General features: G+C 39.4%; 1 protein-coding gene across 15 annotated transcripts in view; it reads left to right on the forward strand.

The window, feature by feature from the left end:
• rbm47 (RNA binding motif protein 47) overlaps positions 1-18,378 on the forward strand; it is a 44,486-nt gene that overhangs the window by 8,965 nt on the left and 17,143 nt on the right. For 9 of the 15 annotated variants that reach the window (XM_077524628.1, XM_077524625.1, XM_077524629.1 and 6 more), the window contains exons 1-2: positions 6,044-6,176; positions 6,719-6,880. The gene's annotated coding sequence lies outside the window, so the exon portion shown is untranslated. Of the gene's footprint in view, positions 1-3,641; positions 3,762-5,999; positions 6,177-6,718; positions 6,881-6,927; positions 7,211-16,559; positions 16,728-18,378 lie in introns of those variants that run through there. The other 6 variants (XM_077524620.1, XM_077524617.1, XM_077524618.1 and 3 more) reach the window with 6 other exon arrangements.

An 18,378-nucleotide genomic window follows, 5' to 3' on the forward strand; every position in this document is an offset into this window, starting at 1 on the left:
TAGGGATGTGGCAGTATTCAGAATTTTCCAATCATATTTAAACTAGTCATGATTAACACTATCATTTAAAGGACATCTGATTAACCCCCAAATAAACTGCAGATGATCTAGTAGGCTTTTCGTGCCATCTATTTTTTTTTCAAGCAGAACTGGAGGATTTGCACTAACTCTGACTGTTATTTAGAACTAGTATGTCACCTAGAATGATTTTTAATATGTGTACTATACATATGCGTATGTTGTTACTCTCCCATGATACCAGCAGAGAGAGACATTTTTCATTCATTGGAATAGGCATAGAGTACATAAGCAGTGAGCCTTCAAGATTACATTTGATTCCCTTTTTGTTATTTTCCATTGTTTGGTTTCAAATTGAGTAGTTACTTTTTCAAAAAAGGAAGTGCTTTTTAATAAGAGAGTGGAAAAACCACAGCATGCTTTTCATCCAAATGAGCCTCATTTGTCCACGGGTGGGAGTCCAGCTGGAGAGATTATCCCGTCCAACACGCGTCATCAATGTCGCCTCACAACAGGACTCTGCTTTGCTTTGTACAGTGTGTGTTGTGTTAGTGTGTGGCCACATTTGTATGTGTGCGTGTGTGTGTGTATAACACCATATTCAATAATCGGCCCAGAGGGAGATGGCGGCTCGTGCAGGCAGGCTTAAGCCGACTTGGAATGTTCTCAATAAAGTTCTAATCTTTACAATGCTGCTTGCTTTAGTCAGTGCGCTTATGCGTAGTTCAAACGTTCACACTCTTAGTTTATATACTCGCCTTGTCTGTTGTTCAATGAATTAGTTTTATGACCTTGATTTGTCTTGGAGTCCTACATAAAGCTCTCGATAAGATGTTGCACCTGATTTGTATAATTCAGTGATCCCAACCATTGTGACATTGTGCCACGGGAAAAAGACCCAAGTTGATTTTTTTGCGACAAATAATATATTTTGTCCATCTATCTATGCCAGCCATGTATAGTGACAGGCAGAACTGTTAAATGTTCTTCCACTAGATGGCAGTAGGTGGCACAATTTTAAGCCATTTTGCCGTTTATACAACAAAGATTTAAGTTAGTACATTAAGAGTAAAATGACAGTATTTCATACGTACTTTGTGTGAGATTTTTGTTTGGTGCTGTGAAATTTTTCCAATATAAGATGCTGGATTTTGTGCTCATGTGTTATGTGGACGAGTCGGTAAAATTTTACTCCATTTTGATCACAAGGGCAAACCTCGTGTGTGTGCGTGTTGGCGATGATAATCAGTTTGGATTTGATCTGTCTCACTCATCAAAAGCCAATTACAATGTATGAGATGCCATACCAACACACACGCACACACGCTCAGCGTGCCCTTCAAATGACTTTACATGAAGTTGCACATCTACCGTACTTGTAGTTGCTTAAGTGGAAAAGTACCAGGTCAAAACTTTCACCTTATTTAAGCGTCACAGCTCATTTGTTGGCGTTTCCTTGTTTATTCATATTTGGAATGACAGAAAATGGTGCATGATGTGGCAGAACAATTCAAACAAGGCCACAACATTGATAAGAGTCATGACAGTGATGTATAATGTGCACTGTGAGGCAGTTCCATGTGGGAAAATATAAATACTGTACGATTCATTACACCACCGTATTTTAGTGCCACCCACTGGCAAGGAGGACTTGATGTCAGATTTGTATTGCCTTAAATTGCCAAATGCATCAAATTTAATAACAAGTATCATCATAGGGTAAAAGCTTTCCTCAAAACCTTATTGTGAACAATCTGATACTTGTCTTCTACCCCCTGGTGGATACATTTTTTCACTACAACAATTAGGACACCGTACATGGGACAATCCAAAACGGCATGCCTCAAATACTTACCATTGAATCAAAGTGAAGGAAATTGTGATTTTGAAGATTTTCCAGTGAGTGTCATGGTTTGGGTTGGGTTTTGGTTTGTTTGTTTTTTTGCTTTTGTTGGGGTTCTAGTTTTGAGTTTGTCATCATGTTCCTTTGCGTTTCTGTTATGTTTGCCTTGTCTTGTCCACCTGTGTTTGCCTGCCCTTCCTCATGTGTCAACCAATCAGCACCCTCTGCCACTTGTGTCTTGCCCAGCTGTGTCTCGTTGTGTCAATTAGTGTGTGTATTTAGTCTCTTGTCTTCCGTCGGTCTGCGTCAGTTCATTGTTGTTTTCACCCTGTCATGCTGCTGTTTTTTTTTTTGTTTTTTTCCCCTCCTTCTTTCTTCTCCCCTTGATGTCCTTGTCACCTGCGATTGGCTGGCAACCAGTTCAGGGTGTACCCCGCCTACTGCCCATAGCCAGCTGAGATGGGCTCCAGCACCCCCCGCGACCCTTGTGAGGAGTGAGCGGTTGGGAAAATGAATGGATGGCTGGCTGGATGGATGTTTTTGTCACACCCTGTTTCCTGTGCCTCTGACTCCTGCCTGTTTAGTTTGCAATTAATACGTTTATTCCCTGCTTTTGTTTGTACTTTGTATCTTGTGTTGTACTTTGTGTGTTTTACATTTAAATTAAAGTCATGATGAAGAGCACCCCTGCCACGCCTTGCTTTGCCTCCCTCCACTTGGGTCCACAATCGCCCACAAATCCTAACAGTGAAATTTTCTTTAACATTTTTGCTCATGTTTAAACTTGAGTGCTTAATCTGTTGAAGCTAGTTATTATTATTATTATTATTATTATTATTATGCAAAAAAAATTGTGTCCGAATTTGATACTACAGGTAAAAAGCAGAATTGATGATAAATCCTTCAATAATCAGTATCGGGGGGGTTTCTTGATGTAATATGCATTATTTTAACCACTGCACATCTATAAAATGTTTTATGAATCAATTACACAACTTACAGCTCAAAATGTGATATTTAATTAAAGCAAATATTGGACTCAAAAATTGATATAACTCTGTAATTTACATACAGAATAGCTAATGGTGTTTAAGAGTTCCAGTCCAAAGTGTATTATAGTTGTTCATGCTAAAAATATAGCAAAAATTCTGACACAGGAAGTTTCCCAAAACAGACAGAGAGGACAAAACAGCATATTTTCCACCTCACTTTCGTCCCACTGGATCTTAAAAGTCAGATTTAAGTCCGACTAGCAAACTAGCCTAACTATTTGTGTTTGTCAAAATGCTGCTGCACTGCTGCTGTGAGCTTGTATGCAAATGTTGTCTAAATTAATGAAACACAAACTTTCATTTATCAGCACTGAAATTATGAGTGTATGACACTAACTTTTATTCGATGATTACATTGTCTTGGTGACACCTTGGGAGGAACTCTTGTTTCTTGGTCACAGTGTAAATTAGTGTCTTTTCTCATATGCCATATGCTTGTACACACAAGGGCCAATAAATGTTTTACGTAAACAAATATGTGTTAAGTAAGCATTTGCGCATTGAGCAACGCATCCAACGGCCTCCGCCACCTCCCAGCGCAGAGTTCAGCCACTCTGTTGAAACGTTACTTCTCTGTGTGAGCACATCTGACTCAATCTCAGTTTCCTATTCACACAAGTTCCCTACTGTGCGTGCGCGCCCTAACCGATGCATGTGGATGTGTGTTGCTGCTCTAAACTGAAACCCAGCTTCCTCTCTTCTATCCTCGGCATTGTCGGTTGCCTTAGTGCTCGGAGCAGCTCTGGCTGGCCTCATCTCCATGACGACAAGGTGTTTGCGAAGAGCCGGAGAGAAGGAAGAAGGAAGTGCGTGGTCCCGCCCCACTTTGATTCCTGCGAGATCTTCAGGTAAGTAAGCACATACGCACACACAGGGTTGAGTGAAAGGGGAATGCTGGTGTGCAGCGTGTTGAAACGACTCTGCAAGATCAAACATGCGCTATGACGAGGTTAAATAGTGGGTGCGGAAGTGATGAATAAAATACATATGAACGACTGGTATGGATGAAGAAAAAAACTCACCAGTTGTGCAGTCATCCAGTACATGTTTATTCATATTTATTTATTTAAATTATCAGATTTCAAATTTGCCTCACAGGGTCATCTAGCTGGCCCCACAATGATGTCCGCGTTTTTCTGTCTTCTGATTGGTTATTCAGAGCAAACCCTGTTACAGTGAACTTCGACGAGCAAAACATGTCTACAGTCAGTGACCTTCACGCTAATCAATTTCATAATCATAATCTTTGCAGAGTATGACACAAGTATAATGTATAATTATCACGATATTGTCGGGGGGTGGGGGTTGGCAATATTTAAAAAAGGTCACAATATTGTAAAAAAAAAAGAGCTCATACTAAAAAAAAGCACAATATTGTGCTTTTGTACATAACAGCAATGCATATAAACCACCTACAATCTCTAATAACAATATTGAGGCACTTACTTGCTAATGCAAGCACACGTTGATCTCTTAGGTTCCCTTTCATCTGACAATTAGCATAGATTTTAAACATAGAAGGCCAAAACATCCCTAATGAAAATTACATTTCACTAATAAACTAGCCACTGGAGGGTGCTAGAACTGCACAAATGAAAATCAACCTGACTTTTTTTTTAACAGGTGTTCCTTTTAAATATTGTGAACATGACGACGACGATATTGTGGCAGTTTTAATATCACGATATCACGATATTGCCCTTATCGTTACATCCCTATCACTAGTATAATGTATGTGACACAGTTGTGTACTGTTTTATCACATTTTTGTAGATTATTAATGATTGTTATGATTGTGACTTGCTCAACACTTAATACAAGCTCTATAAATTGTGAGCCGGTCTCTTGGGGGTAGAATGGAGGAAAGCGGTAATTCAATCTGGTAATTCCTTACTAAAGGCCGAGGTACCAAATACACGGCTCACCACTGGATTTGTGGCCCCTATGAAAAATGTTGCATATTGAAAATACTATTTTCTTCAGCATTCTAATTGTTGTACACAAAACCTTTGGGACATCTGGTCGTAACAGCTACAGGAAATATCTGGGAAGACTTACGAACAGTAATATTGTTTATAGCGAAGGATTTTTTTTTCTATTCATCCAGAACAATATATGTGATGATCTGTGAGAGGGCCTAGCTCGTAGTCTGTGTTCTAGTTCATATCGAATGTGCTCAATGTGGTTGAGATCAGAACACAAATTAAGTTCTCCTTCATCAAACTCCCCAGTCCCAATCAGGGATTCATACTCTAAAATGAAATGCACACATATCAAGAATTTTGCTCAACACACTCATAATGCAAGCTCTAAAATGTGGGCTGGTCTTTGGGAGTAAAATGGAAGGGAAAAAAATTATTAAATAACACAGCATCGGCCCACCAGGCAATTCCCCTGTGTACCACATGGCCAGTCCTGTCAATCAAGGAAAATCAAGGAAATGGATTCAAATCAGTTTTCCCATACTACTTGATCAATTAATCAATTAAAGAATAATAATCACATAAAGTAAAATATCAAGATTTTTTGGCTTCAAAATCTGCGGAAACCCCCAAAAGGAACCAGAAACGGCCCATGTGAGAGTTTTCAATCCCACCCCCACCCCACAGTCGACGGCGGCCATCTTCTCCTTGGGTTCACAACATGGAGAGGGAAATGTGAGAGTATGCGAGTTGTTATTCCTGAAAGCTGTCATTTCAGCGGGATCGGCGTCACGGGAGGGAGGGAGGGAAACCCTATAGCATGAAGGCAGCGTGTGGTGGTGACCTCGGCGGTGTAACATCAGTGAGTGTAAAACTCACCTGTGGCCAATCGCATTGCGGGCTTTGCGGTGGATGTGATCCTTTAGTGAAGGCTTGTACTAAGGTGTGTATAGCCCTTAGGTGGAATGTTGCTCTGGCGGATACGATTCGGGTTTTTGTCGTTAAGCACGCAGACTCACATAAGCACACAAACTAGGACAAAGTTTGGCTCGAACCACGCGCACATACACACACACACACACAAGGATAGCATTTCCCATCCGGAGCGATAGGCGAGAAGGGAGGGAGGGAGCAGTGTTGGGGGTTTGGGCAGTCCCATTCTGGTTTGGTGAGTTTTGTGAAGGAGCCAGTGTGTACACCGTACACAGGTGCAAAGAGAAAGAAAGAGAACGACGGATCGAGAAGAGAGGCAGACAACGGATGGACGGAGAAGTGTGACAGCGTCTATGTGACGTCCAACCTGAAAGCTGCAGTGACAAGTCAGCGATGGTGTGCTGTAAGGTAGATTTTGTCCTCGAGTGTGCTGGTGTTGGTGGTGGGTTGTGTGTGGAAGGAACCTCTGATGGGTTCCTGGGGTTCATTAAGTGTGCTGGAACTTTTCCCCTCTTTTTCTTCCCCCCCCCCCCCCTCTCCTCCTCTCCTGGGTTCCAAGGAATGTGGGGCTTATGTCAGTGAGAGTCAGGTACAAACTCACTAATTACCGCTGCCCTCCATCCCTCCCTCCTTCACCTTCTGTACTCCCTCTCTCCTCCATCTGAAGACCTTGTAGGCTTTAATATCCCACTCTTAAAAAAAAAAAAAAAAAAAAATTCTGCTCTCGTCTCCTGCTGTTGCGTCTACAAGAAGTGCTGTCGTGACTGGAGCAGAGGCAAACAGAGGATCTGAGTCAGAATCCAAAAAAACAGCAAAAGAGGAACAGAAACTCTTGCGTGTCCTCTTTTTTTGTCAGAGCGCCTGTTTGATACTTTGTATGTTAACGGTGTCAGAGAACATTTCTGATTGTGCTCCCGGTGGTGGTGGTGGTGGGGGGGCTGTCATTGAAGACAGGAGGCGCCTTGGCAGCCAACGAGAGACCACACAGAACCTGAGGGACAACATCAGGGTGAAAAGGACCAGGAAGTGAAGATGAGAACGTGACCCTGGACTGTTTGGCAGAAGAAGCAAAAGTACGCGAGACGACGACACATTCCCCCGCCATCCTCCAGGTTGGTCTGTTTTTCTCACTGGCTTGATAGAGACGCACACAGTTGGGTATCTGGAAGGACATTTCTTCAGCTGGTCCAGTGTTCACATTGACCCAGCTGAACGGCGCTAACCTTCACTGCAAGGTTATGGGACAGCGACTGTGTTTATTTGTGCAGAGGTGTGTGCGTGATTCGGCGTTGTCTTGTCTCGTCATCTTGTGCATGTGTTTTTCCAAAACTGGTTAAGCAGGGCGCCGCTTTAGCCTTGGCCATCTTGTTGATGTACAAACGAGATTGGTTCTGTATGTGATGCCGCACGCTCGAGGGTCACAAGGACATTGGATGTGTAAGGTAATAGCATGCATTTGACTCTGGTTAAATGACTGTAGAATTTGAAAAGTTTATGTATGATCATGCAAGCTGCTTCTATCACATTAGAATCAGATTTATTCTAGACAATTTGTAAGTAATTTTGGGGGTCACTAAAGTTGAATCCAAAAATTAAAATTGTTCATCATCACCCTTGCCAAACTGTGAGTTAGTGATTTTGTTGTCAAGCAGGAAATGAAAGTGACAAAAGATGTGTTGGCTATTAATGAAAAATATTAGGGATTTGTATCGGTATCTGCAACTGACCTCTTAAAATAGAAAATTGTCACTAATTTCATGCAATTTTAAGGGAAAATGCTATATTGGGATACAATAGGAAATTTTATTTATCAAAAGTACGAGTGGCAACAGTACGTGGTGTTAGTATCGGTGACTACTCAAGAGTACTTGTATTGGCATCGTTCTGGGGGGGACAAAACTGGTATTGAACACTCCTAAAAATAAAAATATTGACCATTTTCATAATTGTATTCATTCATTTTCCTGATTTGATCAGACAATTTGAAGAAACAACATCAACTATTAGTCATGGGTAAAAGTTATTAACAACTCACTTGTCAGTGCAGGACATGGAATTTTGAGTTGAAAAACAATTTTTTTCTTTAATTTCTTATTGTTATAGCCGCACTACTTCCTTGTACCCTAATACTGGTCAAACCTGATGACAGATTATTTTATAAGGAAACACAAAGATTTAGTATCTCATCTCACATGATCGCTATTCTTTTGCAAAACGGGACACGGTCATTCAAGACAGGAATTCATATCTCAAGTTTTATTTATTTTTTATTTTTTTTTCTTAAGCGCGATATCAGCAATTGCCTCGTCGCCATACCAAGTTTCAGGAGGGGGAAAAAAAAGAGCAGCTGGTATTAAAAGAAAATTCAGCGCGAAAGAAATGTGTATACAGTTTATATTTTAAAGAGTTGTTATCATTCAACACAGAGAAACAGCATAGCAGCTATCTGTCACATGACCGTCACATGACCATCTCATGTTCATGATGGGAAACGGAACACTAAGTCTGGTGTGTATGCGACTCTGTGCGTGGGTGTGTGCGTGTGTGTGTGTGTCACAAGCCTAATCCAGTAAGCGCTGCAGAAGTTGCCCAGTAAACGACAAGCGTGGCTGCATGGAAGGAACCTGTTTGTACTATTATGTTGCTGTTTATGAAATAACTGTAAGAAGATCTGATCTCTCCTCACCGCTGCTCTCTGTGTTTGTGACAAACACACACATACCTGCAAAGCACAATGGTGCCATTCTTTCCCCTCTATTGGCCTCCCTCAGTGGCTCCTCTAATGTTCAACCGAGTATTAGGCGCTGGCGTGATGTAGCTTCAAGAAATAATGTTGGCTAGACCATTTCACTCATAGGCACTTATGTAAATGGCATTAAGGTGGTCCAGAGTAAAACTTTCTGTGCAGGAAATGTTTTATGTCGCAGTTTAGCATTCTTAATTTTCATAAACATGTATAACGTTAACTGTTGCATAAACTACAGTTGGGACTCGCATACTAAATCCCAATTTACTATTCTGTTGACAGTAATGAATGACTTCCCAAATGAATTGAATAGTTATTTCTTGTACATTTCCAAAATAATATATATATTTTACACCTGTTGATGCTGTAAGTAACTTCTTGTTGCCTCTGACTAGCCTTACAGTTTCTAGCTAGCTAGCTAGCTAGCTAGCTGCGGCTGAAGTTTGCTAACTCCCTTCTTTTGTTGCCATGCGTGATGGAGTGCGACACAGGTCATTGTATCAACAACATAGGCGTTGATACACTGCCAAGATGGGAATCATTAACCATACTACTCATCTTTTGTATTTATTTATTTTTTAATGCTTTGAATGCTAACTATTTCCAGCTACCATCTTGCTCAAAGGCAGCACACCTTCACAACACACATGCGCAGTCCCCACATATCTATGTGCCACATTTGTTATTGAGCTCACCCATCATATTCAAGTGTAAACACAAGAATTTGGTTGCTCATAGTTGATCACGGGATGTAATGGATACCATAGTAGAGCGGCAACATTAGTCAGTGATTTTTAACATTCTTTATGTAAAGAGTTGTGTAAAATATAGTTAACTGCTGTTAAGTTGTTGTTGCTTGATTATTGACAACTTCAACACGTATTTGTATTTCTTTTTCAATTAATTCAATTTTAGACTCCACATCAAGGTTACTTTAGTTAACGAAAAATAATGAAATAACTAAAACTAAAATTAAAAAAACATTTTTGTTGATGAAATAAAATAAAAACGAAAATGTGTTTAAAAAAAAAGAAAACTAACTGAAACTACATTTACAAAACTAACTAAAACTAACTATAATTATAGCGAAAATGTCCTTCGTTTTAGTCTTTCATAATTAATTTAATGCATGAGCCTTTGGGATTGATTTTAAATATGCTTTTAAGTATATTTATTTTGATATTAACCGGAAGAAGGACGTTTGAAAGTGTGTCACACAGAAGTAACTAACTAAGAATTTTTAAGTAACTAAAACTAATAAAAACAAAATTGCCCCGAAAACTAATTAAAACTAACGTTAAAAAAAACAAAAACAAACTCAAAGCGAAACAAAAACTAACTAAAATTAATATTCCAAAACCTATAACGAACCTGTTCCATAGTCATTATCACATTTGTCCTTTTGCTCATATTTCTGGTAACATTATAACAAAAAACAAAACAAAACAAAAATAAATAAATCAAAGAAGCAAAACATGGCATTACATGCTAGCTGAGCTGAAAAATATTTGGAGTTTTGCAGTTTATCAGAGTTAAATTTGTGTTGTCCCCCACTAGGCCATTTCTGGGCATAATTATATTGTGTATGTCAATATTCACTTTCATCTAATATCATGCTTTACTTTTCTATGACTTCCAATTAAATTGTGCTCATTATTGCACAAGCTCCATCCTCTGTGATGCAGTCAGTGTACGCGTGTGTAAACAGGTGACGTCCACCCATTGTGAAGGCTGCACAAACAGTCCTTCTCCCCGCGTGCCCCCGTCTTGCATCGTCCCACCTTTGACCCCGGCGTAACCCGGGCCACCTACTGTGTGGTGATACAGCTGAACCCCCCTCTCCTCTCTCCTCCTAACGCTACCTCTGTTATCATGCTTCATTTCACTGTGTTTCTTCCTCCTCCTTTGGATGGGGGGGGGATTTGGGAAAAAAAAATAGTTTTAGATCAAGTGAAGACATATTAGCTTGCTCGTTGGTGCACACACACATGCTTGATGCACCTGATTGCCCATTACTACACACAATGGGGTAGTTGTCCGAATTGCAGGTGTCAGAGTCGGAATGTGTGATTGTCAAGATATTACCTATACATACTGCATTAAATTTGTTGTGTGACCTTAATGCTTAAACTTAAATGACACCCACGTCATTAAAAACTCTCCAAGTCTATTAGGCTGCTAAGTTTGCATTTGTCATCGCAGTGTGACTTCTGAACAAATGTTTGCCCGTACAACACACACATACCACACAGACCATTTAGTAAACCTGTTTATCACTGAAATCCCTTATGGGCTCAACTATCATGACATCTATGTATTTCTATTGAATTGTTTTCCCAAGAGTCTTTATAGAGGACTAGTGAGACCAAAGGGAAACGGTGCGGTGCACTTTTCCGTATTGGGTTTCACAGAAGACTCCAATCGCGACGTTATGTTACCGTTCATGATTGTTATCCTCCGTCATCTCGGTTGCTAGGCAACAGAGGTGTGCTTTGTGACGCAAAAGTTGGTGCTGGAAAGAGTTGCTGGAAGAAGTTGTTTGTGGACTTGATCGTCTTGTTGAACAGCTCAGCTTGGTCTGGGAAAACATAAGCCTTAAAGCAATGGTCTTAAAGGAACAATAGTTACTAATAATTAAAGTTTGCTTTAAAGTCGTTTTGTGCATGGCTTATGATTAGATTGTCATTGCAAAAATCCTGGCTCTCCTCTCATGTGTTTGCGTCCCTTACGGTTGCTCAACCAGAGATCGAGTCGAATCGAAACCATCACCCGCTCCCTGCAACCTCGTGCCTCACGTTTTGAGCGGTTTCGGTCCATCCTTCACAAAATGGAGAGCAGGTGGAACTGTTTTTCAGCTTTTTGTTTCTTGTCATCAAATCCCTGTTTCGTGACACTGCTCAGCAGCTTAGTCATTGTGTGTTTAGGAATCTGTATTTAGAGGCTGCTAAGACTGCAATCCAACCGGCTTATTTTCACTGGGGGGGGGGTTGTTGACTGTGTGTGAAAAGAACGAATTGTCTCTCAAATAAATAAAACATTAATATTTGTTGCAACGTTACATCTTACATTCTCAGGGGATTAATAAAAGTGGCATTCTTCTCACGGTAAACACTTAATGAGCTTAATTTGTGAGGGGGAAATATTATCGGCATTTTTTTTTTAATAAACAAATGCCAATCTTGACTTTGTTGTAATGTCTTAAATCATGTTTATTGAACAAATTTTCAGACTTTTCAAACTAAATATAGAAGGTATTTTTTTTTGTTTTTTAAATGACTATGGAGCCCTAAGGCGACATGATGGGGGGGTGGGTGATAATTTGTGTTCCCTCGCAAAAAACTGTTTTCTCGCAAAAAAAAAAAATCCCTCGCAACATTTGCATCCCCTCGCAAATAAACTTTGCGCTCCCTCACAAAAATTGCGATCTCTTACAAAGATTGTGATCCTTCGCAAAACCGTTTGTCTTCCCTCGCAATAAATGCAAGTTAATGCAAAGTTTTTTGCGAGTGGACGGCTTTTTTTTTTCTTTTTTTTTTTACGCATTTATGTACTTCTGGATCAGTTTGGATACTGTAGCCTCGAATGCGCGGGTGAGAGGCGGCGGTACCATAGCATACATGTCTACGACAATACCTTTTCGAAATAAAATTCAATTAAGAGTTCCCACTGCTGTAGACACTCCATCCTCGTCACTTTTGGTTTCACCAAAGCTGAAGTACATACATCAACTCGTTTGAAAAAAATTGCGTCCCCTTGAAAAAAAATGTAAAAAAAAAAAACAAGAAAAAACATTTGCGTTATCTCACAATCATTGCGAGGGAAAGCATTTTTTTTTCTGCAAGGGCATGCAAAGAACGCGAGAGAATGCAAAGTACCGTAAATGTTTTTTCAAAAATTTAAAAACACCTGAAATCTTCAACTTTCACATCCTTGTTTTAATGTCAAAAATAAATGTTCCAGAAGGTTCCCAGGGTCAGCAGCATCTCTCATAAAGTAAACTGAAAATGTAAATAAATAGTTCGCTGAGATTAAAATGGTTTTAGGCTTACCTTTTATCGGCCATCAGATTTTTAAAAAAGGCCGATATCGATATTCTTCAAAAGCCCAATATCAGTTTATCCCTATTTTAAGCTATATAGATTTGTTGTCATTTTGGCAGAACACTTGAATATTTAATTCTCACTATATGTTTCCATGACTTCCAATTTCAAATTAATTTTTCAAATTACAATGAAATGTAGAATAAATATATGTATTGTGATCCCCCTTCCAGACCCACTCATGTGGCTGTCTCAGCATTACACAATTAACCCTTCGATGCGTGTTGAAGGATGTTGTGCAAATAGTGACACCACTATTTCATGTTTAAGTTAAGAATATGCGGTATAACGGCCGTGTCGCGTCAGCTCAGGTTTCACTGTCTCATAAGACGCAGACTCACATGACTGTCCTCCGTATTGGCACCTCAGCGGTTAACTGCTCCGTGGTCAGACGAGTCATATGCATTTATTTGACTTTATGCTTTGTCTGAGTCATTTCGCTCCCCCAATTTCTTATTTTGTTGCTCTCCTTCCTTGTCCTTGACCTTGGCAGTGATTGTGTGTGATCTGCTATTGGTTAGCCGCAAGCCACATGACTCAAGTGTCAGCTGACAAAAGAGTAGGCAAAAGAGGACTCAACTCATTCCAGGATGGAGAAAAAAAAAAAAAAAAGTCAGATCCTGTATGTGTGTGTGTGAGTGTGGGGCAGAAAAGCACTATGATTGTGCTGAGTCTTTTTTTGTTAATGATAAGCGGGACCGCCGGGACATTGCGAATGGCGGACTCCTGTTTCAGGATGTGAGGTGAAACCTTTGAATGAGGAAGTGTTACAACTGAACACTCGTTTCCCTTTTGGGAAGTGTTGTTTTACTGACAAAGCCTTTTTGGCATCAGCAGATTTTTTATTTTATTTTTTTAATCTCTCTGTGCACACAGTTGGCTGCTAGTTTTGCTGCCATTTAAAATTTGAAAGACAATTGAACGTTGCAATTATAACTGTAAATTAAAAATGCCACACTCAAATTGGGAAAAAAATCCAAAATGAATCGACGGGTTCATCTTTTGCGGCCTCACTGTTTCGCGCTGATTTTTTACAGCGTGCTTCTTTTTTTTTTTTTTTTTTTTTTTTTTAAACGTGCTTTTTGATTTTTTTGGGGGGCCTTTGTGTGGCCGTATCTTTTTAACGCTACGTCTGACTACTGTGCATATAACAAGTACATTCAAAAAACATATTTTAATGGAAAAAAAAATGACTGTAAATGAAAAAAACATAAATGATGAATGAAAAAGCATTCATAATAAACTAAAAGTCATACAATACAAAAAAACATATAATAAATGAAAAAATATATACTGTGCTGTATACTGTAATAAGTAATTTTAAAAATTATACGTTTAATGGAAAAAATGAATGTAAATTTATAAAGAACATATATGGTGAATGAAAAAGCATTTATAATAAAGTAAAAATCACATCAAATTGAAAAAAAATCTAATAAATGAAAAAATACATATAATTCGTGGGATTTTTTTTTTTCAAATTAACGCGGATTTCCATTAACACAGGTAGTTTTTAGAACGTAACACCTGCAATAAACGAGGGACCACTGTGTATGTATGTATGTATGTATACATCGTCATCCCAGAGCAGAACAATATGCATTAGTTATTCAACACATTTTTTTCGCACACTTTTTGTGTGCAGCCTCCTGCGTGGGTTCACACAGACCTGTATGGCCAGTTCCCCTATGCATGATAACTATCACCTCCATACCTGTGTCCATACCTGCGTCTCATCCACCTGTTTGCACGTCAAGTTCTTACACTTTCTGCTCAAAAGGGAGGAATTTGCCACTTCTCCTAAAAATACTTGTGTGTGATGTGACTGTACATGAGCTTGTCTTGATTGGATATTTATATCCGCTATTTAGTCTGTTTTGGGCTCTCCTCCACCTCTTAAACTTGCTTTATGGCTTTGCTTAGCCTTTACTCCTGATTTCACCATGTTGACGGGACAACAGATTGTGTCCGTTTGCAAACTTTGCTCTGTCTATCTGCGTGTGTGCGGGTTTGTGAGTGTGAGTGTGAGTGTGTGCCTCCCAAAAACGGAGAATCAGTGACGGCTTGTCCTTCATTAACAGAGCCATTGGTTAATGTATCACTTGTACAATGGCAATTGCACCGCATGGCACGTGATAACAATGTTGTTCTTGTGCATAAGGATTGTTTAAGGTTGCATTTAAACTTCCTCACAGTCCTTGCGTGTGTCTGACAAAAAAAAAAAAAAATGATTGGAATGTGATGTGTTTAGTATGAAATGAAAACTTTTCATTTTATTGCGTATGGTATAAGTGTGGCAAAGTCAAGTTAGCACTGAAAGTAAATTGTCAAAGTCACTTTGTATATCCGGCCTGCTTTTGAGTGATCTTTGTGGTCAATGAATGATCCACATCTAGAAAGTAGACTTAAGGTAAAACCTGTTGCTGCATTGAAAGATTTTATATACAAAATATTTGACTATGCTGCTCATTGGAAACTAAAATAATTTCAAAGTGGCAAATTTGAAACTTGCAAAAATGTTAATTGGTCCCCAAAGTTTTGGGGACTGCCTGAAGCAAAAACTTTGAATGAATTCAGCGTTTTAAAAAAACAAAAAAACAACAACACAATATTGTGCTTTTGTACATAACAGCAATGCATATAAACCACCTGCAATCTAATAATAAAATTGAGCCACTGAACTTGCTAATGCACGCACACATTGTGTTCCTCCATATATTGACTCTGTTCACAAGCATATTACGGGTTTTTAAACATGGAAGGGCCAAAACATCCATTAAGAAAATTAAATTGCACTGAAATAATTACCACCAGAGGGTGCTAGAACTGCACAAATGGAATTCAACCTGACTTATTTTTTTTTTCTTAATAACAGATTTGCTGCTTTTTATAACGTGACATGACGACGACGATATTGTAGCAGTTTTAATATCGTGATATCACGATATTGCCGTTACCGTTACATCCCTAGGACTTTACCTGTATGTGTTTTTTACATTACCCATGGAAGCTTGTGGTTTTAATGCAAGCCCAGACAAGGCATCGATCATACACTATTCTTTGAGACCACAATGTTAAAAAGAAACAAAATTTTTTTTAAATAAGACCTTGCATGGAAATCTTGCTTCTTTTAAAGCTGTTGCATCCTGTGCTCCCGTATTGCATTCCCCCGGCGATGCTGTCCCTCGTCTTTTGCTTCCATCTTCAAGATTTCAATCAATCAAGAGCTCAAACACAGTTGACTGTGGCTCTCGCTAACTTTTTTTTTTTTAACATGTCATCATATACTGAGGTTGAAAGAATTAACAAGCCTATTTTGACAAAGCCCATGTAGTTGAACAGGAAATGAGTAAATTCAGCCGTTTTATTCATTTTAATATAAATAAAGTGGAGTTGAGTTGAGAAAAAGAAAATGACTATGAAACTTGGAGCAAATAACTAAAATGGAAAATATGTAATCATTATTATTTTTTTAATGTAATTTTTTTGGTACTCTTCAGACGCCGTGGAGGCGACAGGGAGCCACTGCCTCTCCTTCCTACCGTGCCATGCACATTATGTTGCATTTGTTTTTGTCCATGTGAGGAGAAATAGTTTGTTAGATTGTACTTGATATGTTTCAAAAGCACAAAGAAAAGACCTTTATCTTTTTTTCTTGATCATTTTCATGAACGCTTTTCTTTAAGATGTGCGAGATAGCGCCTTAAACACATCTACACGCTGTCTTGACAAGCTGATTACTTCCACTCATCATTTCTTGTCACACCCCCCCTGCACTTTTCTGACTTGCCCTCCCCTTTGTCTTACTCCTTATCAGCTGATATAAATTCAAAAGCTGGTGCTGGTGTGTATGTGTGTGCGTTTCGGGGGGGGGGGGGAGGGGGGGGGGTTACCTGCACTGAACTGCCCCACCTCTCTATTCTCCCCATTGAGAATGAGTAAACACAAAAGCACCTTTACTTACCTGCATGCTCACAGTGCCAGAAGCAAGCAGGCAGTCAAGCAGGCAGGCAGCCGCTCTATCTATCGTCAGCAAAGAGGAGAAACTCCCAACGCAGAAGTCGCTTCGACCACCTGTTTGTTGACATCTGCTCCCCGCAGTGTGGCCCACAGGTACAGTGGTGACTTTCACCTTCAAATTCTGTCTTTCGAAATTTGAACATGACATCCGGGATCAGAATTTTACAACTGAAACATATTGAAGAGTGATGGTTTAAAGGCATATTTTGAAGAAACATTCAATAAGGAACCGTTACGGGGTAATAGAATGAACTGCTTTTCAATTTTGACTTGTATTTTACATACTTGATGTAGAAAGTTCCACAGTATTGAGAGGAGTGTTGCTTGCTGGACTTCCTCATTTCGCCAGTCAGTCGTTGACAAATGATTGTCAACGTGGAGCAAAGCACTGAAAGCAATGATAAATTGAACTGGAGAGCATTATGTCCTTTACAATGAAACCAGTGGAACCAGTGGAGTGGCATGAGGAGATTGTGTTGTGACTTTGTGTGTGTTTAGGGTGGGGGTTGGAAAAAAAACAAAACGCAATCACCTGTAGGTTTCCGGGTTCTTCATCATATAATCAGTGGACTTTTACCCCACTAAAGAGCTGTTTGTTGTGTCCATAAACGTGTGTGTGTGTGTTGTGACAGTGTACTCTATATCCAGTACAAAACCAAACATGCCACAAAACTCCTTTTTATGTGACTTCTTTGCAAGAAAGGCTGTAAACGTGGTGTTGACTGGTATTGGCGGATACTCACAAACACAGTGTTTGTCGAATGGGTGGACCAATGTTTGATGGTGAAGAAAGCTGACAAAAAAAATGCATAAAATTAAGTTGTTAATGTGGAAGTCAACCTTAAACATAACATATGTGACCTCACTAGTCTTAACATGACATTCTGATTGATATTGCATTTGTAGAATATAAGTTATGAAGCAAAATCCAGCCATTTTGATCCAACTCAGGGGGCGGCCATTTTGCCACTTGGTGTCGACTTAAGATGACATCATAGTTGCTCAGGGCGCAGGCAGCGACCAATCACTGCTCACCTGTTTTTTTGAAGCTGCACTGTGATTGGTTGATTACCTGAGACCTGAGTACCTGTGATGTCATTTTCATTCGACAGCAAATGACAAAATGGCCGCCCTCTGAGATGGGTCAAAGCAGCTATATTTTGCTGCTTCACTCATATTCCACTAACGAAATATTAAAGGGATACTTGACTCATTGAACCATTTTCAGCAGTAAAAAGTTAATATTTTGTCCAGAATTAATTTGATAACCATTATTTTTCATGTCCAATTAATACATTGTTTTCCACTTGCTGTCAACTAAAGATGACATCACATGTGCTAAGGAAGTAGGTAACGACCAATCATAGCTCAATTTGCTGACCAAACCCAGAAAAGAGGTGAGCCGTGATTGGTCGTTAACCTACTTCCTCAGCACAGGTGATGTCATCTTGAGTCGACAGCAAGTGGAAAAATTAGTTTTTAAAGGTATGAATTGTACAAGAAAAATAATTAAGTTATCAAATTAATTGTGGACAAAATATGAACTTTTTGCTGCGGAAAATGGCTCAATGCGTCAAGTATCTCTTTAACGAAGATGATGTATTTAGACTAGTGCGGCTGCACTTTCTTTTCTTTTTTTGTACTTTTCCTTTAAAGTCACACTGTTTCTTCCTATTGACCTCTTTGGGGGTGAGTGATGATGTCGCCGTCAGCTGTAGTAATTGTCTGAAAGTTGTTGTCGTTG

Source organism: Festucalex cinctus, chromosome 6 (genome assembly GCF_051991245.1).
Source record: "Festucalex cinctus isolate MCC-2025b chromosome 6, RoL_Fcin_1.0, whole genome shotgun sequence".
Taxonomy (NCBI): domain Eukaryota; kingdom Metazoa; phylum Chordata; class Actinopteri; order Syngnathiformes; family Syngnathidae; genus Festucalex; species Festucalex cinctus.